This window comes from Salmo salar, chromosome ssa25 (assembly GCF_905237065.1).
Source record: "Salmo salar chromosome ssa25, Ssal_v3.1, whole genome shotgun sequence".
NCBI classification, from domain to species: domain Eukaryota; kingdom Metazoa; phylum Chordata; class Actinopteri; order Salmoniformes; family Salmonidae; genus Salmo; species Salmo salar.
Genome location: NC_059466.1, coordinates 26,800,811 through 26,827,804, shown reverse-complemented (window position 1 = coordinate 26,827,804; position 26,994 = coordinate 26,800,811). Strand labels below are relative to the sequence as shown.

The 26,994-nt window shown below is 43.1% G+C and overlaps 1 protein-coding gene across 4 annotated transcripts in view; it reads left to right on the top strand.

Moving 5' to 3' along the window:
* The window catches only part of LOC106586462 (zinc finger protein 385B), a 170,701-nt gene that overhangs the window by 132,397 nt on the left and 11,310 nt on the right, over window positions 1-26,994 (top strand). The gene's annotated exons all lie outside the window — the stretch shown is intronic.

Sequence of the window (26,994 nt, the reverse complement as noted above, 5' to 3'; positions counted from 1 at the left end):
ATCTAAAGTTAAATGTGAAGCTCAACAAAGTAACTTATAGATGATTTGAACATGATGCGCGAAAAGTGATAATATCAGTACCATAACTTGAATAGGATTTGTGCCACAAATGCTAAAACATTAGAATGGATTGCTGTCATACCTTATCCATAGACTGCTTACAGGGTAAGGAAACCAATGTGTCATTTGGGTGAACTATCCCTTTAAACATAAGTGAAGGCATATCTTCAGCCTAATTAAGTCAGACATATTGTATATAAATAGCTCTGAGATTTTGAATAATAAAGAAGTAAAAAATAATAATGTACTGTATGTAATGTACTGTATATCCTTTGGGTCAAGCTAAGAGGACATATTTGTTTACAAGCTGTTGACTGCCCATTATTTGTTTCAATGGCTGCTGTAGTATAATAGTTGTGCCTCCAATCTTCTTACAAGTCTGTATTCCCCTTCCAATCAACCAATGGCCAATCCTGAAAGGGGTTCGAACACAGCTGACGACGCATTGTGTACTAAATGGTTTGAAGTTGTTTTGTAGTGCAGACCAGACTAGTACTGGAAAGGTGGATCTTTTTTGACAAGGTAGACCACAGTATGGGCTATTATAGAGAGACTGTTGTAATCTATAATAGCCCATACTCTGTTGTGCCTGACAGTACAGATGGGTAGTTTTAGTTTAGACACAAGCGAATCAGTAGAGGCTGGTGACTTGAAAAATTGAGGAGGATGGGAGACCAACTGTATAGGCGCGTAACACACAGAGATGACAAAGTGTGTTTCAAAAGTCGTCAAAGACAAATTATTTTAACCTAAAGCATTTAATAAATACATTTATGGTACAATATTATGGGGAATGGGAATGAGAGGGCTATTTACACTGTGTGGGAAAGGGATCACAGCAGTGCTTGAATGAGGTAATGAGGCATTCAGAGGCTTGACCAGTGCAGGACAGGATTTGACTGGGAAGACAAAAAACAATAACACAACACTCTACACAGTTAGACAAAAGAGCTAAGAATGAGTTAGTCCAAGCAAGGAGTACAATCATTGACGTGTAATAATGTGATTGTGTATGTGATTGACTCTACATACAGGAATGAGAGAACATTTATAGGGGTACTCACAGTGCTTGGAGGGGAAACATTCAATGTGCCAGTGGATGAGTGGGCACATGAGACAGGGCTTCAGTTCATGTCAGGAGAAAGTTGACAAAGGTCGTGGAGTGGAGTAGTCATCCCCTCTTAATCAGGGAGCAGGAGGTGACTTAGCGGTAAATACAAATAGCAGATACATTCCATTACAGCTGCGCCATCGTAGGTTTGGACAACAAGTTTCTCTATGAACTTAAACTCAGACATCTCAAAATTCATAGTCAAACACAGACTGCACGTCTCGCCCACTTGAAACATCAAAGTATCCCAAGAAAAGTTCCTGAGTAAAGCCCTGATCATCCACATACCTGACGATAACTGGCAACTGCAAGCAGACTGGTGGCACCATAGGTTCCAGAGCAGTGGGGCAATCATTACCCCCTGGGGCCTGGAGTTTTTCCTTATATGTTAACCTAACTAGGAAAAGTCTGGACCCTATAAGGTATGCCAGTGATTTAATCAGTTGTTAAAAGGTTTTATATGGGCTATGATGGAACCAGTTTTTCCTAATCAGGTCACATGATTTTTTTTAAATCCTGAAAAAACTCCTGGCCCTGCCGGGATGAAAACCCTGTCAAACTGCAGCTACCTTATATTTGTCATATACATTATATTTAGACTAGATTAGGAGGGGATTTCCTCTACCCAGACACATAGACAACAACACATAGACAATATAACTCACAGGGCTGAGCTTTCTTTATGCATGTCATGCAGGCTTATGCAACTGTAGTGCTTACAAAACATTTACTCACATCAGTCATCACTATTATGTTGATTCATTCATTCATTCCAGTTAATCATTATGGATTAAAAATGTGTAGGCAGGCTAGCCAGCCCAATTTTGAATATAAACTAAATTTGATCACATTTTCTCCTGACACACAAATGGACTACAAATACATAACGTTACCAATTAGTTTACCCTGACCAGATGGACAGGGCGCATAGACTGTATGCAGCTGCTCTTATTAGTAGCCTATAGTTGATCAGACTGAAAAATGGTCTCGTTTTCATCCCATACAGCATGTCAGATTTCTAATGTTTAGGTGTAGCCTAGGCTGCTACAACATTTATATCACGAGTTTTTGCTTGTGTCTCTCTGGAGTGATTATGTGTTATCATCTTTGCTAAATAAATAACCAGCGGAGGAAAGTGGGAAGCCTAACAGGCTGACTACACCGCTCGCGTCGCATGGTCAAAATACATTTAGAAATCTATATTATTCAATTGTTGCACCCACACTGCTCGCGCGTGCCAACGAGCGTCTGCGTTGCCAAGGGCTAAAATAGAACTCAGTTCTATTTGTGATGCAGATCGCGCTGCAAGTCCTGCCTCTCCCATCTCCTCATTGGTTTATAGAAGCAGATACCCACGTGCCAATCTCCTCATTGGTTATACCCACGTGGGTGACTGAAAGACGAACGAGGTCAGTGGCGATAATACACCTAATTTATGAAAGTTGCCAATCGCAATATAGAGTCAAGAGAAGAAAAGGCCTGGATGGAGGAGAGATGACTAGAAACGATTCGGTTGACCATTTTATGTGTGGATAATTGTCGGAGTAGAGGACCTTGTACATTTCAGGTAAAATAACAACTCAATGTTTATATCTCAGGACAAATTAGCTAGCAACAGCAAGCTAGCTAAATAGGACAAATTAGCTAGCAAGTGCAAGCTAGCTAGCTAAATTGCCATAAATGTTTAATGCTTTTCAACCTGTCCCCAAATTAATGTAATTGGTTCAGAGTTTGTTTTGATATTTTAACCTGCGTGTCGTGATCGCGTTTGGTGTGGGGGGACAAAATACATGTATGCACGATGGCGCATGCGAGCAGCCGCTTTGGGTTCCGTATAATACCCTGACTATACCGCTCGCGTCGCGTCTGCGAGCGTTGCAAAATAAATGTAGAAATCTATATTATTCAATTATTGCACCCACACTGCTCGCGCGCGCCAGCGAGTGTCTGCGTTGCCAAGGGCTAAAATAGAAGTCAGTTCTATTTGTGATGAAGATCGTGCTGCAAGTCCTGCCACTCCCATCTCCTCATTGGTTTGTAGAAGCAGGTACCCACGTGCCATCTCCTCATTGGTTATACCCATGTGGGTGACTGAAAGGCGAACGAGGTCGGTGGCGGTAATGCACCTAATTTCTGAAAGTTGCCAATCGCAATATAAAGTCCAGAGAAGAAAAGGCCTGGAAGGAGGAGAGATCACTAGAAACGATTCGGTTGACCGTTTTATGTGTGGATTAATTGTCGGAGTAGAGGACCTTGTGCATTTCAGGTAAAATAACAACTCAATGTTTATATCCCAGGACAAATTAGCTAGCAACAGCAAGCTAGCTAAATAGGGCAAATTAGCTAGCAAGTGCAAGCTAGCTAGCTAAATTGCCATAAATATTTAATGCTTTTCGACCGAGTCCTTGTGTCCTCTAAAAGCAAATTATTGCATGCCTAAAAATGAATGCAGGCCAGCAATACAGGCGGCTTGATGCAAGGCTCCCTGTTAACCAGCTATACTTTGTTATTGAACACCCTCACCTTTCATCCTTCTTCATGAAACTGATCTCAGGCAAAGGTCAACGCTCGCTTTTAATTCGCACCTTTTCTGTGTACCCAAGAGAATGTAAGGGGTTCTTCAACAAAAAGTCCACAATATTTTAGAACAGTGTTGGCCGTTCTACCATTCTGCCGCAGAAAACTGCACACCCGCGCTGGTAGCTATCTAGCTACTGGAGTTAGCAAGGAACATTTCTATAAATTGCACTAACTGGACACAAAAAAGTTCAAAAGTTCTAAAACAAAGAAAACGATTTATAATATACCTCCTCAGTCTCCTGTAATTTGAAAAAAATAATTTTAATTCAATAATATCCCAAAAATGCTCAACTATCACTTCTCACTTAATCTGTGGCACAATCCCAATACAACTCAATAGGTTAATTCTCTGATCCTAATTCTATAATTGGATGGACACCATGTCAGTTCATACTGCAAAAGCTTTGATTGGTTGGAGGATATCCTCCGGAAGTGGTTATAATTACCATGTATGTCTATGGAAGGGGGTGAGGCCTAAGAGCCTCCTAGGTTTTGTATTGAAGTCAATATAGCCAGAGGAGGACACAAGCTAGATGTCCTCTGGCTGCACAATGGTGCTACCCCAGACAGTACTGTAGACCATCATTGCAAAAAAGTGTTATTTAATCAAATATTTGATGACATGAATATATTTAATATAGTTTTATCTAAAAAGGATAACATTTTGGTCCTCCCCTTTCTCCTCTGAGGAGCCTCCACTGGACCGTATATAGCCTTCTGTGTGACCAGACTGTTTGAGCTATGTTGTACCCAACAGTGCAGGAGGATATTTTTAGTTTAGACAACCACCGTGTGCCCTACTGTGTGACCAGACTGTGGTAGTCTAGCCTTGTTTATACCTGGTTCTAGCATGCATCCTTTGTCCTGATCTTGTCCACATTCTGATCGTGCCCACATTTTTAGACAGGTGTAGATGATTAAAAGATGCATTATGAACTGTTTGTGATCAGATCTTATAAGTGTAAACGGGCAAGATCAGCACAAGATGAGGACGAAGGACGCATGTTAGCAGCAGGTATAAACAGGGCTTCTGTAGTACCCCAATGGAAAAGTGTTGTAGACCAAATAGTACAGGTGGACACAACCAAACATAGCCTACTATGTAGTATCCCATGACAGACAAAACATTATCATCTACGAACTGTCCAGAACACAGGAGATTTGGTTCTGGATGCCGAGATGACCAACTGTGTGGCCAGTCTGTTGTGGTCTGTTCTCCCCCATAGGGAAGTGATAATTACTTCCTGTATTGTCATGTTGTTTCCCTCTGCTGGCCTTGATTAAGGTATTATAACGGGAAATTAATGATATTGGGGTGGCAGAGAGCCCAGTCTGATAGAAGGGTCCCACTGTGAAAAGTAATTGAGGAAAGGTTTCCTCAAAGCGATGAAACAAGACACAGGGTTTATCCCCAATGGCATCCTATGCCATATAAAGTACATTACTTTTGTCAAAAAGTAGTACACTGGAATATAGTGCCATTTCGGACTCAGCATTGGGGATTTTAACCCCAGTGTTTGTTGTTTGTCTTCTGTTGTGTCCTTTGATCTAGATTGTTGCCAAACAGGAACAATTGTTGGAACCAATTTCAATTTCAATTCAATTTCAATTCAAGGGCTTTATTGGCATGGAAAACATATGTTTCCATTGCCAAAGCAAGTGAAATAGATAATAAACAAAAGTCCACAACCTCAACATTACAATCACTAAACCACTGAAAGCTCCTGGATGTTTGAGGAACACATAGCTAGAGATAATGTCATTGTTAGAGGGAATGAAGGTGTCCTTCAATTTGCTTAAATTCAAGGAGCTTTATTGGCATGGGAAACATTTGTTAACATTGCCAAAGCAAGTGAAGTAGATAATATACAAAAGTGAAATAAACAATAAAAATGAACAGGAAACATTACACTCAAAGAAGTTCCAAAAGAATAAAGACATTTCAAATGTCATACGTACAGTTGAAGTCGGAAGTTTACATACACTTAGGTTGGAGTCATTAAAACTTGTTTTTCAACCACTCCACAAATTTCTTCTTAACAAACTATAGTTTTGGCAAGTCGGTTAGGACATCTACTTTGTACATGACACAAATCATTTTTCCAACAATTGTTTACAGACAGATTATTTCACTGTATCACACTTACAGTGGGTCAGAAGTTTACACACACTAAGTTGACTGTGCCTTTAAACAGCTTGGAAAATTCAAGAAAATTATGTCATGGCTTTAGAAGCTTCTGATAGGCTAATTGACATCATTTGAGTCAATTGGAGGTGTACCTGTGGATGTATTTCAAGGCCTACCTTCAAACTCAGTGCCTCTTTGCTTGACATAATGGTAAAATCAAAATAAATCAGCCAAGACCTCAGAAAAAGAATTGTAGACCTCCACAAGTCTGGTTCATCCTTGGGAGCAATTTCCAAATGCCTGAAGGTACCACGTTCATCTGTACAAACAGTAGTACGCAAGTATAAACACCATGGGACCACGCAGCCGTCATACCACTCAGGAAGGAGAGACGTTCTGTCTCTTAGTGATGAACATACTTTGTTGCAAAAAGTGCAAATCAATCCCAGAACAACAGCAAAGGACCTTGTGAAGATGCTGGAGGAAACAGGTACAAAAGTATCTATATCCACAGTAAAACGAGTCCTATATCAACATAACCTGAAAGGCCGCTCAGCAAGGAAGAAGCCACTGCTCCAAAACCGCCATAGAAAAGCCAGAGTACAGTTTGCAACTGCACATGGGGACAAAGACTGTGCTTTTTGGAGAAATGTCCTCTGGTCTGATGAAACAAAAATAGAACTGTTTGGCCATAATGACCATCGTTATGTTTGGAGGAAAAAGGGGAGGCTTGCAAGCCGAATAAACACAACCCCAACCATGAAGCACGGGGTGGCAGCATCATGTTTTGGGGGTGCTTTGCTGCAGGAGGGACTGGAGCACGTCACAAAAGATGACATCATGAGGCAGGGAAATGATGTGGATATATTGAAGCAACATCTCAAGACATCAGTCAGGAAGTTAAAGCTTGGTCGCAAATGGGTCTTCCAAATGGACAATGACCCCAAGCATACTTCCAAAGTTGTGGCAAAATGGCTTAAGGATAACAAAGTCAAGGTATTGGAGTGGCCATCACAAAGCCCTGGCCATCACAAAGCCCTGACCTCAATCCCATAGAACATTTGTGGGCAGAACTGAAAAAGCAAGGAGGCCTACAAACCTGACTCAGTTAGACCAGCTCTGTCAGGAGGAATGGGCCAAAATTCACCAAACTTATTGTGAGAAGCTTGTAGAAGGCTACCCGAAAAGTCTGACCCAAGTTAAACAATTTAAAGGCAATGCTACCAAATACTAATTGAGTATATGTACATTTCTGATCCACTGGGAATGTGATGAAAGAAATAAAAGCGGAAGTAAATAATTCTCTACTGTTATTCTGACATTTCACATTCTTAAAATAAAGTGGTGATCCTAACTGACCTGAAACAGGGAATTTTTACTAGGATTAAATGTCAGGAATTGTGAAAAACTGAGTTTAAATGTATTTGGCTAAGGTGTATGTAAACTTCCGACTTCAACTGAATATCAACGAACTGGCGAGGGCACTAGAACAGTCTGCAGCACCCGGCATCACCCTACTAGAATCTGAAGTCAAATGTCTGCTGTTTGCTGATGATATGGTGCATCTGTCACCAACCAAGGAGGGTCTACAGCAGCACCTAGGGCTTTACCTAGCAGAGACTTGTAGATGACCTGCGGCCAGTGGGTTTTGCGACGAGTATGAAGCGATGGCCAGCCAGCGACAGCGTACAGGTCGCAGTGGTGGGTAATATATGGGGCGTTGGTGACAAAACGGATGGCACTGTGATAGACTGCATCCAATTTGTTGAGTTGAGTGTTGGAGGCTATTTTAAAGATGACATCGCCAAAGTCAAGGATCGGTAGGATGGTCAGTTTTACGAGGGTATGTTTGGCAGCATAAGTGAAGGATGCCTTGTTGCGAAATAGGAAGCTGATTCTCGATTTAATTTTGGATTGGAGATGCTTAATGTGAGTCTGGAAGGAAAGTTTACAGTCTAGCCAGACACCTAGGTATTTGTAGTTGTCCACATATTCTAAATCAGAACCGTCCAGAGTAGTGATGCTGGACGGGCGGGCAGTGATCGGTTGAAGAGCATGCATTTAGTTTAACTTGCATTTAAGAGCAGTTGGAGGCCACAGAAGGAGAGTTGTATGGCATCTGGAGGTTAGTTAACAGTTTCCAAAGGAGGGCGCCAGAAGTATACAGAATGGTGTCGTCTGCGTAGAGGTGTATCAGAGACTCACCAGCAGCGAGAGTGACATCATTGATGTATACAGAGAAGAGAGTCGGCCCAAGAATTGAACCCTGTGGCACCCGTATAGAGACTGCCAGAGGTCCGGACAACAGGCCCTCCGATTTGACACACTGAACTCTATCAGAGAAGTAGTTGGTGAACCAGGCGAGGCAATCATTTGAGAAACCAAGGCTGTTGAGTCTGCCGATAAGAATGTGGTGATTGACAGAGTCGAAAGCCTTGGCCAGGTCGATGAATACGGCTTCACAGTAATGTCTCTTATCGATGGCGTTTATGATATCGTTTAGGACCTTGAGCGTGGCTGAGGTGCACCCATGACATGCTCTGAAACCAGATTGCATAGCGCAGAAGGTACGGTGGGATTCGAAATGGTTGGTAATCTGTTTGGTGACTTGGCTTTCGAAGACCTTAGAAAGGCAGGGTAGGATAGATATAGGTCTGTAGCAATTTGGGTCTAGAGTGTCTCCCTCTTTGAAGAGGGGGATGACCGTGGCAGCTTTCCAATCTTTGGGAATCTCAGACGATACAAAAGAGAAGTTGAACAGGCTAGTAATAGGGGCTGCAACAATTTCGGGAGATAATTTTAAAAAGAGAGGGTCCAGATTGTCTAGCCCGGCTGATTTGTAGGGGTCCAGGTTTTGCAGTTCTTTAAGAACATCAGCTGTCTGGATTTGGGTGAAGGAGAAATGGGGGAGGCTTGGGCGAGTTGCTGTGGGGAGTGCAGTGCTGTTGGCCGGGGTTGGGGTAGCCAGGTGGAAAGCATGGCCAGCTGTAGTAAAATGCTTAATGAAATTCTCAATTATAGTGGATTTATCGGTGGTGACAGTGTTTCCTAGCCTCAGTGCAGTGGGTAGCTGGGATGAGGTGCTCTTATTCTCCGTGGACTTTAGTGTCCCAGAACTTTTTTGAGTTTGTGCGACAGGATGCAAATTTCTGCTTGAAAAAGCTAGCCTTAGCTTTCCTAACTGCCTGTGTATATTTGTTCCTAACTTCCCTGAAAAGTTGCATTTCACGGGGCCATTCGATGCTAATGCAGAATACCACAGGATGTTTTTGTGCTGGTCAAGGGCAGTCAGGTCTGGAGAGAACCAAGGGCTATATCTGTTCCTGGTTCTACATTTTTTGAAAGGGGCATGCTTATTTAAGATAGTGAGGAAGGCACTTTTAAAGAAGTACCAGGCATCCTCTACTGACGGGATGAGGTCAATATCCTTCCAGGATACCCGGGCCAGGTCGATTAGGAAGGCCTGCTCCCTGAAGTGTTTTAGGGAGCGTTTGATAGTGATGGGGAGTGGTCGTTTGACCGCAGGTCCGTTACGGATACAGGCAATGAGGCAGTAATCGCTGAGATCTGTGTTGAAAACAGCAGAGGTATATTTGGAGGGCAAGTTGGTTAGGATGATATCTATGAGGGTGCCCGTGTTTCAGATTTGGGGTTGTACCTGCTGGGTTCATTGATAATTTGTGAGAGATTGAGGGCATCAAGCTTAGATTGTAGGATAGCCGGGGTGTTACGCATGTCCCAGTTTAGGTCACCTAGCAGCACGAGCTCTGAAGATAGATGGGGGGGCAATCAGTTCACATATGGTGTCCAGGGCACAGCTGGGGGCAGAGGGTGGTCTATAGCAAGCGGCAACGGTGAGAGACTTGTTTCTAGAAAGGTGGATTTTTAAAAGTAGAAGCTTGAATTATTTGGGTACAGACCTGGATAGTAAGACAGAACTCTGCAGGCTCTCTCTGCAGTAGATTGCAACACCGCCCCCTTTGGCAGTTCTATCTTGTCGGAAAATGTTCTAGATAGGGATGGAAATTTCAGGGTTTTTGGTGGTCTTCCTGAGCCAGGATTCAGACACGACTAGAACATCCGGGTTGGCAGAGTGTGCTAGGGCAGTGAATAAAATAAACTTAGGGAGGAGGCTTCTAATGTTAACATGCATGAAACCAAGGCTTTTACGGTTACAGAAGTCAACAAATGATAGCGCCTGGGGAATGGGAGTGGAGCTAGGCACTGCAGGGCCTGGATTAACCTCCACATCGCCAGAGGAACAGAGGAGGAGTAGGATAAGGGTACGGCTAAAGGCTAAAATAACTGGTCGTCTAGTACGTTCAGAACAGAGAGTAATAGGAGCAGATATCTGGGCACGGTAGAATAGATTCAAGGCATAATGTACAGACAAAGGTATGGTAGGATGTGGATACAGTGAGGGTGACGATGAAAGAGATATTGTCCCTAGAAATATCATTTAAACCAGGTGATGTCACCACATGTGTGGTAGGTGGAACTAAAGTCTTAAATACGGCATTTTGAGCAGGGCAAGAGGCTCTACAGTGAAATAAGGTAATAAATACTAACCAAAACAGCAATGGACAAGGCATATTGACGTTAGCGAGAGGCATGCGTAGCCGAGTGATCATAGGAGTCCAGTGAGTGGCTTCAGGCAGCTTGCGGGCCAGGGCTAGCAAGCTAACAGAAGGGCCTTGGAGGGACGTCGCAACGGAAGAAAGTCTGTTGTGGCCCCCTCGTGCTATTACTTCGGCAGACGGATCAGCAGGGCTCCATGTGGTAAACCAGGCCAATTGGCAGAATAGGTAGAGTGGCCAAAGAATTTGTCCGGTGGGCCTCTTAAGCTAACAGTCCGATGTGCTCTGGACAGCTAGCAGGACACGGCTAGCATGCTAGCGGATGGGATTTCAGGGGACAAAGCGACGGCGGAGCCAGTTGAGAAAAACCCCATTGGGCGAATCACATTGGTGGTCCAGTCGTGATGAGTCGGCGGGGGTCCAAGCCAGTTGGCAAAAAGAGGTATTGTAGCCCAAGTAGTGGCTGATGGACCTCTTTGGCTAGCCGGGAGATGGGCCTAGCAAGGCTAGCTCCAGGCTAATTGATTCTTGCTTCGGGACAGTGACGTTAGCCAGGAGTGGCCACTCGAATAGCAGCTAGCTAGCTGCGATGATCCAGGTGAAGAAAAAAAAGGTTCAGAGCTTGCGGTAGGAATCCGGAGATATGGAGAAAAATTTGTCCGATTTGCTCTGTTTGTCGTGCTGTGCAGACTGGCAAGAGTTGTCCGTGCTAGAGGTGGCTGATGACCACTAGCAGTGGCTAGCTGACTACAGCTAGTAGCTAGTTAGCTGGCTAGCTTCTGTTGGGGTTCCGGGTTCAGACGACGGATCAGCAGGGCTCTGTATGGTGGGTATAGTGGCCAAAGAATTTGTCCGATGGGCCTCTTACGCTAACAGTCCGATGTACTTTAGACAGCTAGCGGGCCATGGCTAACTAGTAGCCAGTTAACGATGTTTACAAGGGAGAAGACAAAAACACACGTCCGACTGCTACGCCATCTTGTATGTAAACTTCCCACTTCAACTGTAAATGCCAAAACCAGACACGAACCTGACACCCTCAGCACACAGGGGGACAAACACCTGCCTGGAGTTGACAGCATTCCCTCCCCCATATGCCCCTCGAGGCACAACTATGACAACATAACCAACAAAAACGGGTCACAACGCCTGCAGCTCTGTCGCATGCTGGGTATGTACATAGTCAATGGTAGGCTTTGAGGGGACTCCTATAGTAGGTACACCTATAGCTCATCTCTTGGCAGTAGTACTATAGACTACGTTATCACTGACCTCAACCCAGAGTCTCTCATTGCAATCACAGTCAGCCCACTGACACCCCTATCAGATCACAGCAAAATCACAGCCTACTTGAACAGAGTAATACTCAGTCATGAGGCATCAAAGCCAAAGGAACTGAGTAATATTAAGAAATTCTATAGATGGAAGGAATGTAGTGTGGAAACCTACCAAAAAGCAATTAGGCAACAACAAATTCAGTCCCTTTTAGACCATTTCCTGGACAAAACGTTCCACTGTAATAGTGAAGGTGTAAACTCGGCAGTAGAAAATCTAAAATATATATTTGACCTTTGATAGCTTCCCAATCAAATCTAACAATTTCAAACAGAAAACCAAAGAAAATGAACAATGACAAATGGTTTGATGAAGAATGCAAAAACAGAAGAAAGAAATTGAGAAACCTGTCCAACCAAAAACATAGAGACCTAGAAAACCTGAGTCTACACCTTCACTATGGTGAAGCACTAAAACAATACAGAAATACACTACGGAAAAAGGAGGAACAGCACATCAGAAATCAGCTCAATATAATGAAGAGTCCATAGACTAACCACTTCCGGGAAAATTGTAAGACACTAAACAAACAAGGAATTATCTATCCAAAATGGAAATGTATGGGTCAACCACTTCTCCAATTGTTTTGGCTCTATAACAAAGAACAAACAGCAAAAACATATACATGATCAAATACAAATCTTAGAATCAACTATTAAAGACTACCAGAGCCCACTGGATTATCCAATCACCATGAATGAACTTCAAGACAAAATAAAAACCCTCCAACCCAAAAAGACCTGTGGTGTTGATGGTATCCTCAATGACATGATAAAATATACAGACAACAAATTCCAATTTGCTATACTTAAACTCTTTAACATCCTTAGCTCTGGCATCTTCCCCAATATTTGGAACCAAGGACTGATCACCCCAATCCACAAAAGTGGAGACAAATTTGACCCCAATAACTACCGTGGGATATGCGTCCTCTGTCCACGATATCCTGGGGTTATGCAACTGTAACCAGGGGAAACCTAAAACTACGGAGTGTGCAGGAGAGTCTAAGATGAGGAAGGTTATGCGTTCATTGTGGTTATGAGCAACTGTGAGGGAAATGGGAATCGTGGTCTGGCACACCAGTCCGGTTCCTAGAGGACGGTTGTCTAGGGCATGGACTGGGATAGGGGGTTGTAAAGGGACTAAAGGAATGCATAATGATAAGGCCACTGACTAGTCTAAGAAATTGCCTGCAGAACTTGAGTCCACTAGGGCAGGACTCAGTGGGGGGCCAGGATAGTCCAGGAAGGTGACCGGAAGGAGGACGGGCTGGGTGGACAGAGAGGAGCAAGGCACGTCCACGCCTACCTGGGGCAGTGCAGGAGCACTCCTCGGCCTGTCGCTTCCTCGCCTGGTTCTCCTTCTGCGACAGGTGTTCCAGGGGTGGTCCGACTCCCCGCAGTAGGAGCAGAGACCCTGTTGACGGCGGCGTTGACGTTCCTCTGGGGGAAGGTGCATCATGCCCACCTCCATGGGCTCAGTCTCGCTGGAGGTTCCTGGGAGAGACCCGAACCCCCGGGATGGGAGACAACGGGAACGCAGGAGATTATCCTGGCGGATGGCCATGGCAATGAGCTGGTCCAGCTTGAGGTCCTCATTGCAACAGGCCAGCTCGGGTCTGGACGTCCGCCTGTAGCCCACTGCGGAAAACCGTCAACTGGGCTAGTCGTTCCAGCCAGTGGACGCAGACGCTGTCCTGGACCCCTGGCGTAGACGGAGGAGACGCTCACCTCCCTCTCGGCCCTCTGTAGGGTGGTCGAAAACGGCATGGAAGAGTTGGGTGAAGCTCTCATAGGACTGCACTTCTGGACCGTCCCTCTCCCAGATGGCGTGCGCCCACTCCAGAGCCCGGCCTGTCAGCACCGAGATCACCAAGGCCACCTTGTACCTCTCAGAGGTCACACTGCAGGAGAAACCCGCTACATTGAGCTGGGGTGCCGTCAAACCACTCCAGGAGGAGCAGGTGGACGTTGCTGTTCGGATCAGGTGATGTAGATGGCGGTGGGGTGGCTGGACCAACCGCGGGGAGCTGGGAAGGTGGTGGTGTAGCCTGCAGCTGGCGTACGGTCCGGAGCACCTCGTAGGTGCTCCAGGCACGAGTCGTGGTATAAGAGATTTGCTCCTATAGCGCAGAGGTCGGGATGTCCTGCTTCTTCCTATTCTCTTGGGTCGGTCATTCTGTCACAAGTGTAGAGAGGAGTAGGCAGGAGGCAGTCGCAGGTTTAGAACTACTGAATTTATTAAAGCACCATATATAAAAGAGGGACGAAACCAAAAGTGCAAAATAATGAAGTACACAGGAAATAGTAGGAGAGATTCCTCTCAGGAAAACAAGCAACATTTACAATGACCGACAAATACAAATAACAGAGGGAGTATATATACAGTGATAGAGTGGGGATTGGAACCAGGTGTGTGTAATGATGACGAGACAAGTCCGGGGTTGATGAGTGAAGGGCATTTGCCAGCAGCAGGCTTGGCAACAGCTAGAAGGCCGGTGACACCGAATGCCTGAGCTGGACAGGAGGGGGAGCCAATGCGAAAGCTGATGTGACAGCTACCTGAGCCTGACGAGCCAAACATTATGGACGTTTTATGAGCCCTACATTAAAGACGTTTTATGAGCCCAAGCCCAAAAAAGCCCAAATGATTGTGCCACCATCCAGTACATAGCCTATGGTGACTCCCTGCTTAAATAAAGAAAAAATTAAATATATAGGCTACGGCACATTACGCACGACAGAAAAACAGAAAAGGCCATAGAAGTAGCTATTCTGTCTTGGGTAAATAAATGAAACAAGCTTCAGTAGGCCAATATTTTTGAGTGTGTACTGGATTAATGTAGTGTATTGTATTATACGGACTGGAATTACGCACCTCGTTCAAACCATGAAGATGGGAGAAAACATGCGATGCTCTGTTTACATATATAATATATATCTAAATCTTGAACAGGATTATCTATTTTGGATTCAATTTGAATGGAGTTGATGGAGAGAGAGAAAGACAGAGTGCTCAAGTACGCACTGAGTTGAAGCAATGATATTCGAGTGATAGGTTGTTTTAAAACTCTGCAGCTGCAAATATAAAAAAAGTATCTTTACAATAAAAAAATTAAGTGACAGATGGAGATGGAGATGTGTATATTCGATGCGCATTCAGTCCTTATATTATCCTACTGTAGCATAGGCTATGCTGCAGCAAATTTAGGCCTACCTGTGACAAGAAAGATGATAAGATGATAGATACATCTTAGCCTACTAAGATGCGCTGTCTGTCCCCAACCTGAGCGTTGATGATTGATCATGTAGATAGCAGAGAGAAGGCCATAGAGAAACCAGATTTAGAGAGGCATATCATTTAACACTTCCATTTCACGTCATGCTTTTAATTGTGTTACTTTTTATTTGGTAAATATTTTCTTAAATCTTCTTGAACTGCACTGTTGGTTAAGGGCTTGTAAGTATGCATTTCATGGTAAGGTCTACACTTGTTGTATTTGGCGCATGTGACAAATAAAGTTGGATATGATTTAACCCAGTTCCCTCTATTCAACCCTACTGTGAAGCCACTCATCACTCTGTTAACCTAAAGAGAAGGCCCTGTTGAAGTGTCAGATCGATTTGGCCCTGTTTCACTAACCATGACACATTTAATATTAAATTATACCTTAATCCTCTGTCAAACTTATGCCACTCTCTGTACTCTATAAAGGCACAGCAGACCTGTTCTTGTTATTCTTTTGTTGGTCATAACACACAGGAATTATTTTGGCCCAGTACATTGAAGGTATTGTGCATTGGGATTTCCTATGCACTCGTCATCACACATTGGAGGAAATAGAAAGTGCTTTAAGTAAGCCTTGGTCTGTCTCCCAAATGGCACCCTAATCCAAATATAGTGCACTACTTCTGGCCAGAGCCCTATGGGCCCTGTTTTGAAAAAGGTGCCGTATAAAGGGAATATGGTGCTATTTCGGATGCCCTCTTGGATTAGATAACAAAGTGGCTTAAAGGAAACATGATTACTCACACTGTACTTTCTTTTGATGGTGTTACATTAAAGCCTCATGTCCTCTTAGTACTGTCACTCTGGTGGTTGTCTGCTTTGTTGCTTATGCAGAGCAGGAAAGACTTATGTCTCAAGCAGGGCTCATTAAAGCACCAATGCCTCTCCATCCCATCCTGCTGCTGCAGTGAGTGTAAAACTGAGGAGTGTAATTTAAGACCTTGTATTATTCGGAGTGCTGTAGCTGTAGCTGTAATAGCGTCTCTGTGTAATCCAATCCTGGAGCCAGAGGGGAGAGGAGAGGAGCAGACGCCTACGGACGCCGGAGCACCTCCATGATGAGATTCTAATGGAGTTTCAAGTGAGGAACAATTTCTCATAGAGTCCCAATTCCCTGCCTAGTACACTACTTTTGATCAGAGCCCTATGGTGCAGTATATAGTGAGTAGGGTGCAATTTGGGATGCAGACACAGAGCTTTTGTTTCCAGCTAAGGAGCGATATATTTCTACAATAGAATGAGCAAACAGCTGTTAAATATACAGTACTGTTCTGTATTCAGGAAGGCCTGTCGCTAGGTAACCGTATAGTGAGCACTCCGCACAGTAAATAAAATGCACTCACTAGGGGTGCGTTCGTAAATTCACTCTGGCTATCTACTCCGATGTCAGAACACTTGTCTGAATGTGCAAGAGAGCAGAAGTACTGATGAATATGACCGGTGTCAGTAAACATCGACAATTAAAAAAAAAAAAAAAATCATTGCCAGCAGCACAGTTACAGTCACCAATGCTCTAGATAACATGAAAACATCTTGAAATATTAAGAGTAAACTGTTCTGACAGATTATTTTATTGCTTAAATGTTAAGGAATTTAGAATTGCCACCATCTTTAAACCCAATTTATTATATGTTTAAGATACATTGTCGCCTGACAGTGTGGTAGCTATCTCTGATGTTGGTTAGGTTTTTAGTGGAATGTTATTGTATTTCACATCAAGCCTTGCTACCCTTTAAGTACATTTTTGTCCCTGAATACACAGATTTAGAAATTGAGTTTAGGCCTATTACGTTTCTATACAAGCTTAGTTAGCCCTTATATTATGACTGTAAAAGAGCATTCAAGTCAAAGTATGTGGTACTTAACGTCCTCAATTACAGATGTAGGATCTGAATTGGAGCAGTTTGCTACAGCAGAAAAATAATCTTGCAGCAACAGGAAATATAAATTATTATGTGGATTATAATTCATGGACATTTTTGTAGGGGTTGATACATTTTCCGTAAGGGAAAATCAAGTCTGAAATTTCAAAGTGGAAATCACAAACTTCAGAAGCCTTTTTAAACCTCAAATACACTACAAGTTTTACATTTCCTACATTGCAGAAATGTTCTCCTGCAACAGGGTGATCAAATGAAGATTCGATTCTACATCTGTAGAACATTTTATGAGCCGGAGGTTTAGTTGCGTCTGAAATGGTACCCTAAACCCTTCATAGTCAACACTTTATAGGTAATAGGGTGCCATTTGGGACACAACCTTAGAAATGACTCATATTAGTTAAGGGCTTCTGATTGTGTCCAGCAGTGGTTTATGTGCAGCCTCTATAAAATAAATATGTATTTATTTTATATTTAATGAATCATTTTAATTGAGTAGTTATGCTTGAAGTTAAACCCATAGGCAAACTGACAGGTTTATAAAATATTTATATATTCAGTTTTTTTCCTTACTTTGTTAAAGAGCCTTTCGATGCAGTATTTTGCAATAGAAATTAAACATTAACAGATTGGTTACTGGTAGTTGAAGAAACTTAGAGAGAAGGGGAGAGAATATCATAAGAAGTGTATGTTTGAAGTCGGACCAATATTAAATGAGTACAGTTAAGCTTCAGGGAAGAGAGAAGACAGACATTAATATAATGGTCAGTACCTCTTGATGATACCCTAACCTCTTTTCCTCAACCATTTTGGGCTAAATTGAAGAGACAGATACATATAACCGAGATGAAAGCAAAGCAGCCAGGCAGGCTAAAGCAAACACTTAAAGTATTTGAAAGTTTCCAATAGTAGTTGAACCCATGTCTGCTAGTAGTAGTACTGCTGCTGGGTATTGTCAGTGTGAAGGTTGCCTAATGTTGTGTGTTGGTGCTTTGCCTCCTACATTAACATGATTACCAAGGCCAAGGAGAGCATTAGAAGAGTTAAAGGTAACAAGATAAGTGGAGGAGGTTGGAAAACGAGAGGTGATATCTGTGTCCCAAACGGCACCCTATTCTTTGTAGAGTGCACTACTTTTCACCAGGGCCCTTTGGACTCTGGTCAAAAGTAGTGCTCTATATAAGGAATAGGGTGCCGTTTGGGACATATACAATGTCTTTCTGTCCTTGTTTCAGAGGTTTCCTTCCAGTGTGCAATTCATTTTAATTAGCTATGATTCATTTAGTGGGTGTTTCTTAACACTTAACAGGATGATATTTGGTTTCTGAAGAAAACATAGTGGAGTAAAAACAGACCCAAAGGCCAGGCCACTCCAGATTAAGCCTGTCTTTAAAGATCCAATGCATCCATTTTTATCTCAATATCAAATCATTTCTGGGTAACAATTAGGTACCTTACTGTGATTGTTTTCAATTAAAACTTTCTGGGAGTGGTATGAGTGGAGAGGGGAAAATTGAAAACTAGTGAGGTTGGGAACTGTCTTTCTTATTGATCTATTAGGCCTCATTTACCACCTGTTGATGTCACCAGGCAGGCCAAAACTCCATCCCACCAAAGCAGGCTGAAATGTCTAGCGATCTTTACAAAGAGCCCTTACACTAAATGGGCATTATCATAATTTTCACCATTTCACAGTATTATTCCAACCTCATAGTGTGGGAATATAAAACACAGGAAAACTATGCCACAACACAGCATCTGGTCCTCAATTATAGCCTCAATGGGACTGGGAAAGAAACAGACAAACACACCAATAATATATCCCACAAAGAGAAACCAAGTTTCAAGTGTATTTGGCATGTGTAATGCACACTCACTGGAGTTCTCATCATAATGAATATGTCCAGATTAGTTGTTGCTGAGAGCCCAACTTAACTAGGCCACAACACCACACACATCTGCCGACCCTATCTAGTTGCCTCACTAAGAGTGGAAAAGAAAACAGCTATAATACCATAACACACTGCAAACGTAGAAATCATGGCACATTCTTTTTTCAATGAACTTTTATTAAGTCTATCAGGTTTTATTTTATATTTATTTGGTCAAGCAGTAACAGTTATTGAGTAACCAATACGTGTTTAGATTGACATGGAGTCTGCCAGGGCTAAAATCTACACCAACATTACAGTATCTAGACCAACCGTTTTTGGGAAGGCGTTATGGCACCAAGGTGAAGTTGGATGACTAGATATGCTGTGTGACTGTGACAGTGGTGAACTGAGAGAGAAAGGTAGTAGTTGCGACAGCTGGCTGTGACTGAGGTGAACTGAGAGAGAAAAGTATAAGTTGTGACAGCTGGCGTGAAAACCTGAACACTCATAGCGCATAATTGGCTGATTCATCTTAGATAGTCAGTGATTCAGTCTGGGATATAGGGCTGCACACATACACACACACACACAAACACACATACACCCACGCATGCACGCATGCACGCACACACACGCACGCACGCACGCACGCACGCACGCACGCACGCACGCACGCACACACACACACACACACACACACACACACACACACACACACACACACACACACACACACACACACACACACACACACACACACACACACAGCACAGGCATCCGGCAGCCACTGCAGTACAGGAGTGAGTGTGTCATGATCATGCAAGGAAAGCAGCAGTACTGCAGAACAGAACAGTCATAGGATGGCTGTTCCAATGGCGGAAACGCGGGCTAGACAGGTGTGGGAGGAACAACGTAGTGAAGCAGACAGGGAAATAGAGAAAGAAAGAGAGGGGGAGGGAGGGAGGGATGGAGGAGGAGTGGGGGGGGGGTGGAAAAGAGGGTATGATAAGTTAAAAAGAATGGGGGAGAGTGATGCAGAGAGCGAGAGAGAGACAGAGGCAGAGAGAGAGAGGGGTGCAGAGAGAGCAAGAGTGCAAGAAAGAGTGAGGGAGAGAGAAATGCTGAGAAAGAGGTTGGTTTTCAAGAGTATCGGGCCAACCCCATTCACGAGACTGGCGCTTGGCCCTCAAGATATAAATGTCTCTTTAAAATCTGTCTGCTACTCAGATTGCTGACATAATGTATATTGAACCTCAGGTGTCTGTAATGGAGAACAAATGCAAACACTAGTCAGTGTGATCCAAAGACAGGTTGTAACAGTGTGCCAGTGTGTTTCTCTCTTCGACAGCTCTATGTATACAATGGATGAGTATAGCCTGGAGGAGCAGCTGTTGAGTAAAACACTGATATCATTAACAATGCCACCTACTAAAGGTAGCAACAGAAAGGTGTTTACAATACTATATGTTAGCCTTTTTTCCATGTGTACTCACTTCTGGTACTCCAATCAGGAATTTGATGTCATTGACAACTACAGTACATCTACTGTAGGTAACAGACAGGTTTACTCGCTCTCTGTATCAACAGTATGTTAGCCTTTTTCTAGTGTGTACTCTCATCTGGTACTCTTTCAGTTGTTTTTTTTATTTTTTTATTTCACCTTTATTTAACCAGGCAGGCAAGTTGAGAACAAGTTCTCATTTACAACTGCGACCTGGCCAAGATAAAGCAAAGCAGTTCGACACAAATAACAACACAGAATTGCACATGGAGTAAAACAAACATACAGTCAATAATACAGTAGAAAAATAAGTCTATATACAATGTGAGCAAATGAGGTGAGATAAGGGAGGTAAAGGCAATAAATAGGCCATGGTGGCAAAGTAAATACAATATAGCAATTAAAACACTGGAATGGTAGATTTGACAGTAGATGAGTGTGCAAAGTAGAAATACTGGGGTGCAAAGGAGCAAAATAAATAAATACAGTAGGGGAAGAGGTAGTTGTTTGGGCTATTTCTAGATTGGCTATGTACAGGTGCAGTGATCTGTGAGCTGCTCTGACAGCTGGTGCTTAAAGCTAGTGAGGGAGATAAGTGTTTCCAGTTTCAGAGATTTTTGTAGTTCGTTCCAGTCATTGGCAGCAGAGAACTGGAAGGAGAGGCGGCCAAAGGAGGAATTGGCTTTGGGGGTGACAAGTGAGATATACCTGCGGAACGCGCGCTACGGGTCGGTGCAGCTATGGTGACCAGCGAGCAGAGATAAGGCGGGACTTTACCTAGCAGGGTCTTGTAGATGACCTGGAGCCAGTGGGTTTGGCGACGAGTATGAAGCGAGGGCCAGCCAACGAGAGCGTACAGGTCGCAGTGGTGGGTAGTATATGGGGCTTTGGTGACAAAACGGATGGCACTGTGATAGACTGCATCCAATTTGTTGAGTAGGGTGTTGGAGGCTATTTTGTAAATGACATCGCCAAAGTCGAGGATTGGTAAGATGGTCAGTTTTACGAGGGTATGTTTGGCAGCATGAGTGAAGGATGCTTTGTTGCAAAATAGGAAGCCAATTCTAGATGTAACTTTGGATTGGAGATGTTTTATGTGAGTCTGGAAGGAGAGTTTACAGTCTAACCAGACATCTAGGTATTTGTAGTTGTCCACATATTCTAAGTCAGAACCATCCAGAATAGTGATGCTGGACGGGCGGGCAGGTGCAGGCAGCGATCGGTTGAAGGGCATGCATTTAGTTTTACTTGTATTTAAGAGCAGTTGTAGGCCACAGAAGGAGAGTTGTAGGCATTGAAGCTCGTCTGGAGGGTTGTTAACACAGTGTCCAAAGATGGGCCAGAAGTATACAGAATGGTGTCGTCTGCGTAGAGGTGGATCAGAGACTCACCAGCAGCAAGAGCGACATCATTGATATATACAGAGAAGAGAGTCGGCCCAAGAATTGAACCCTGTGGCACCCCCATAGAGACTGCCAGAGGCCCGGACAACGGGCCCTCCGATTTGACACACTGAACTCTGTCGGAGAAGTAGTTGGTGAACCAGTCGAGGCAATCATTTGAGAAACCAAGGGTATTGAGTCTGCCGATAAGAATGTGGTGATTGACAGAGTCGAAAGCCTTGGCCAGGTCAATGAATACGGCTGCACAGTACTGTTTCTTATCGATGGCGGTTAAGATATCATTTAGGACCTTGAGCGTGGCTGAGGTGCACCCATGACCAACTCTGAAACCAAATTGCATAGCGGAGAAGGTACGGTGGGATTCGAAATGGTCGGTGATCTGTTTGTTAACCTCTCTCGGTTCACACTATTCAACAGCCAGTGAAAAATCAGAGCGCCAAATTCAAAACCACAAAATGTCATAATTCAAAGTTCTCAAACATAGGACTATTTTACACCATTTTATAGATTCACTTCTCCTGAATCGAACCACGTTGTCCGATTTCAAAAAGGCTTTACATCGAAAGCAAAACATTAGATTATGTTAGGAGAGTACATAGACACAAATAACCATACAGCCATTTTCCAAGCAACTAGATGCATCACAAATACCCAAAACACAGCTAAATGAAGCACTAACCTTTGACGATCTTCATCAGATGACACTCCTAAGACTTCATGTTACACAATACATGTATTTTTTGTTCGATCAAGTTCATATTTATATCCATAAACCCCATTTTCCATTGGTGCGTGACGTTCAGAAAATATTTTGCCTCCAATACTGCCGGTGAATCAGCACAACAATTTACAAAAATACTCGTCATAAACATTGATAAAATATTAAACTGTCATTCAAAGAATTATAGATGAACATCTCCTTTATGCTAACGCTGTGATAGATTTCAAAAAAGCTTCAAGAGGAAAGCACACTTTGCAATAATCTGAGTACTGCGCTCAGAAAAATACACTAGGCAATACAGATACCCGCCATTTTGGAGTCATCTAAAATATTAAATAGCATTAGAAATATTCACTTACCTTTGATGATCTTCATCAGAAGGCACTTCCAGGAATACCAGGTCCACAATAAATGTTGCTTTGTTCGATAAAGTCCATAATTTATGTCCAAATAGCTCCTTGTTGTTAGCGCATTCAGTTAGCTACTCCAAGTGTAGGAAGCGCACGGAAAATGTCACAACGAAAAGTAAAAAAAAGTTCTATTTACGTTCGTTCAAACATGTCAAATGTTGTATAGCATCAATCTTTAGGGCCTTTATAACAAGAAACTTCAATAATATTCCAACCGGACGATTCCATTGTCTTGAAAAACGTTTTGGAACACAGCTACCTCTCACGTGAATGCGCGCCAATGAACTGATGTCCTTCCCTGGGTCACCAACTTCCCCACCTTCTTGTTCGCTCTCTGTTCATCATAGACGCCTCAAACAACTTTCTAAAGACTGTTGACATCTAATGGAAGCCTTAGGAAGTGCAAAATGAACCCTAAATCACTGTGTGTTCGATTGGCAATGACTTGAAAGGACTACAAGCACCAGAATTCTCACTTCCTGGTTCGATTTTTCTCAGGTTTTTGCCTGCCATATGAGTTCTGTTATACTCACAGACATCATTCAAACAGTTTTAGAAACGTCAGAGTGTTTTCTATCCAAATCTACTAATAATATGCATATTCTAGTTCCTGGGCCCGAGTAGTAGGCCGTTTAATTTGGGTACGTTTTTCATCCGGCCAGGAAAATACTGCCCCCTATACCTTAAGAAGTTAACTTGGCTTTCGAAGACCTTAGAAAGGCAGGGTAGGATAGATATAGGTCTGTAACAGTTTGGGTCAAGAGTATCCCCCCTTTGAAGAGGGGGATGACCGCAGCTGCTTTCCAATCTCTGGGAATCTCAGATGACACGAAAGAGAGGTTGAACAGGCTAGTAATAGGGGTTGCAAAAATTTCGGCAGATCATTTTAGAAAGAAAGGGTCCAGATTGTCTAGCCCAGCTGATTTGTGGGGGTCCAGATTTTGCAGCTCTTTCAGAACATCAGCTGACTGGATTTGGGAGAAGGAGAAATGGGGAAGGCTTGGGCGAGTTGCTGTGGGGGGTGCAGTGCTGTTGACCGGGGTAGGGGTGGTCAGGTGGAAAGCATGGCCAGCCGTAGTAAAATGCATATTGAAATTCTCAATTATAGTGGATTTATCGGTGGTGACAGAATTTTCTATCCTCAGTGCAGTGGGCAGCTGGGAGGATCAGCACCACATTTGGTGAGGCGGGTTGCAGGAGAGTTTTGAAGTTGAGTTTCTAGAAAAAATATACAAAAAGATATGTGAAGAAAAAGACAAAAAGACATCAAATACATACACACGGGACAAGACGAGGACAAAGGACGTCTGACTGCTACGCCATCTTGGAAACCTTGAAGAAGCTATAGAAATAGAATATAAACGCAATAGAAGCGTTGTTTCTTGTACTATTGTCTTTTGTGTCTTTAGAGGACTGTTTCACTTTGATGTCCTTTTTCTTCTGTCCTTATTTTGTATTTCTTTTCTTCTATTAACTAGATATTCTTTGTTATTCTTTGTTAACTAGCTAGCTTCTTCCAGGAAAGTCCCTAGCAACTGCTTAGCAACTGGTAAACAATTCAGCTAGCTAAGATATCTGTACAATTTTATGAAAGATAGGCTTTTGAAAAAGTAACTATCTTCTTTGTTTGTTGCTTGTTTTGTCTCCAATTCAGTCTTGCTGTTTTCTTTTGCTTTTTTCCAATGTACTTCATTCTAAAAAACGATTTTTTTTTAAATGTAAATTTCAATATTTGTAGGAGCTCATTTTTTTCAGCAGCTGCTGCTCAATTGTTAATTATCTTATCTTTGCAAAATATCTATTATTAAAAGGATCGTTCCACTATATCTATTCATAAATGCTTTCTTAGAAAAAATATTGAAATCAGGGCTGAGAATGGGGTGAAAATATCACTTATCGGGAAAGCAGATCTTTAAACCCTTCTCTCATTCATACACACACCATATCCACACACACACACACACACATAGTGTCTAATTTGATATGTGACAGAGAAAACACTTGATTTTCCATTTCCTCTGGTGTTTCATCTGACTTGTGGTCACCCCGGTAGTATGGGTGAGTCATCTTGGGTACATCCCCAATGGCACCCTATTACCTATATAGTGCACTACTTTTGACCAGGGCCGATAGGGTGCCATTGGGGATGCAACACTTGAGTCACAGCAATAATCTAATTTCACAAGTGACTCATGCGCCCACAACTCAGTGACTCAAAAGATAATTCTTACTCCTGGTTGGAGGTTCTGAATTTCCATGGATATCTATGGGTTTTCTGTAAATGTTATAAGCACAGGGATATCTTCACTTCAGTTTGCATCCTCAAATTATGCAACTTGGTTTGAGAGCAAGGTAGCGGCAGTAATCCTTTCCTATAGCCACAGGGATTTGAAAGATATATGTGTGATGAATAGGATCATATACCTTTAAAAGTAATTGAGGCCGGAGTCTTCCATCTCATAGAAGAGGATCATGGTTCAAGAAAAATGCCATGACAAATATTGTATTTGACAAATAATTCAACCGAGGCCCAACAGATGTTTTTCTTGACCGATTTGTCCATCAAAATCAATTCGCAGGGTGGTGCAGCAAAGTCATTCCCAAGTGGTGCAGCGGTCACTGTGTTAGTTGGGGGGAGGCAGGTAGCCTAGTGGTTAGAGTGTATTTTCTAGAGGCGTCACTACAGATCGAGGTATGATGCCGAGCTGTGTCGTAGCCGGCCGCGACCAGGAGATCCATGAGGCGGCACACAATTGGGCCAGCATCGTCCGGGTTAGGGGAGGGTTTGGCCGACTGGGATGTCCTTGTCCCATTGCGCTCTAGCGACTCCTTGTAGTTTCCTCCGACACATTGGTGCGACTGGCTTCCGGGTTAAGCGGGCAGTGTGTCAAGAGAAGTGTGGCTTGGCGGGGTCGTGTTTCGGGGGACGCATGGCTCTCGACCCTTGCCTCTCCTTAGTCCGTACGGGAGTTACAATGGTGGAACAAGACTGTGACTACCAATAAAAGCGATGGACAGCTACTCATTCAAGGGTTTTTCTTTATTTTTACTATTTTCTACATTGTAGAATAATAGTGAAGACATCAAAACTATGAAATAACACATGGAATCATGTAGCAACCAAAAAAGTGTTAAACAAATAAAAATATATATTTTAGATTTTTCAAAGTAGCCACCCTTTGCCTTGATGACAGCTTTTCACACTCTTGGCATTCTCTGAACTAGCTTCATGAGGAATGCTTTTCCAACAATCTTGAAGGAGTTCCCACATATGCTGAGCACTTGTTGACTGCTTTTCCGTCACTCTGCAGTCCAACTCATCCCAAACCATCTCAATTGGAGGTCAGGTCATCTGATGCAGCACTCCATCACTCTCCTTCTTGGTTAAATAGCCCTTACACAGCCTGGAAGTGTGTTTTGGGTCATTGTCCTGTTGAAAAACCATTTTTTTAACTAGGCAAGTCAATTAAGAACAAATTCTTATTTTCAATGACAGCCTAGGAACAGTGGGTTAACTGCCTTGTTCAGGGGCAGAACGACAGATTTTTACTATGTCAGCTCGGGGATTTGATCTTGCAACCTTTTGGTTGCTAGTCCAACGCTCTAACCACTAGGCTACCTGCCTCCCCCCAACTAAGCACAAACCAGATGGGATGGCGTATCACTGCAGAATGCTGTGGTAGCTGTGCTGGTTAAGTGTGCCTTGAATTCTAAATAAATCACAGACAGTGTCACCAGCAAAGCATCAGCAAACCTCCTCCTCTATGCTTCACGGTGGGAACCACACATGCAGAAATCATCCATTCACCTACTCTGCGTCTCACAAAGACACGGCAGTTGGAACCACAAATCTCAAATTTGGACTCATCAGACCAAAGGACAGATTTCCACCGGTCTAATGTCCATTGCTCGTGTTTCTTAGCTCAAGCAAGTCTCTTCTTCTTATTGGTGTCCTTTAGTAGTGGTTTCTTTGCAACAATTCAACCAAGAACGCCTGATTCACACAGTCTCCTCTGAACAGTTGATGTTGAAATATGTCTGTTACTTGATCTCTGTGAAGCATTTATTTGGGCTGCAATCTGAGGTGCAGTTAACTCTAATGAACTTATCCTCTGTGGCTGTCCTC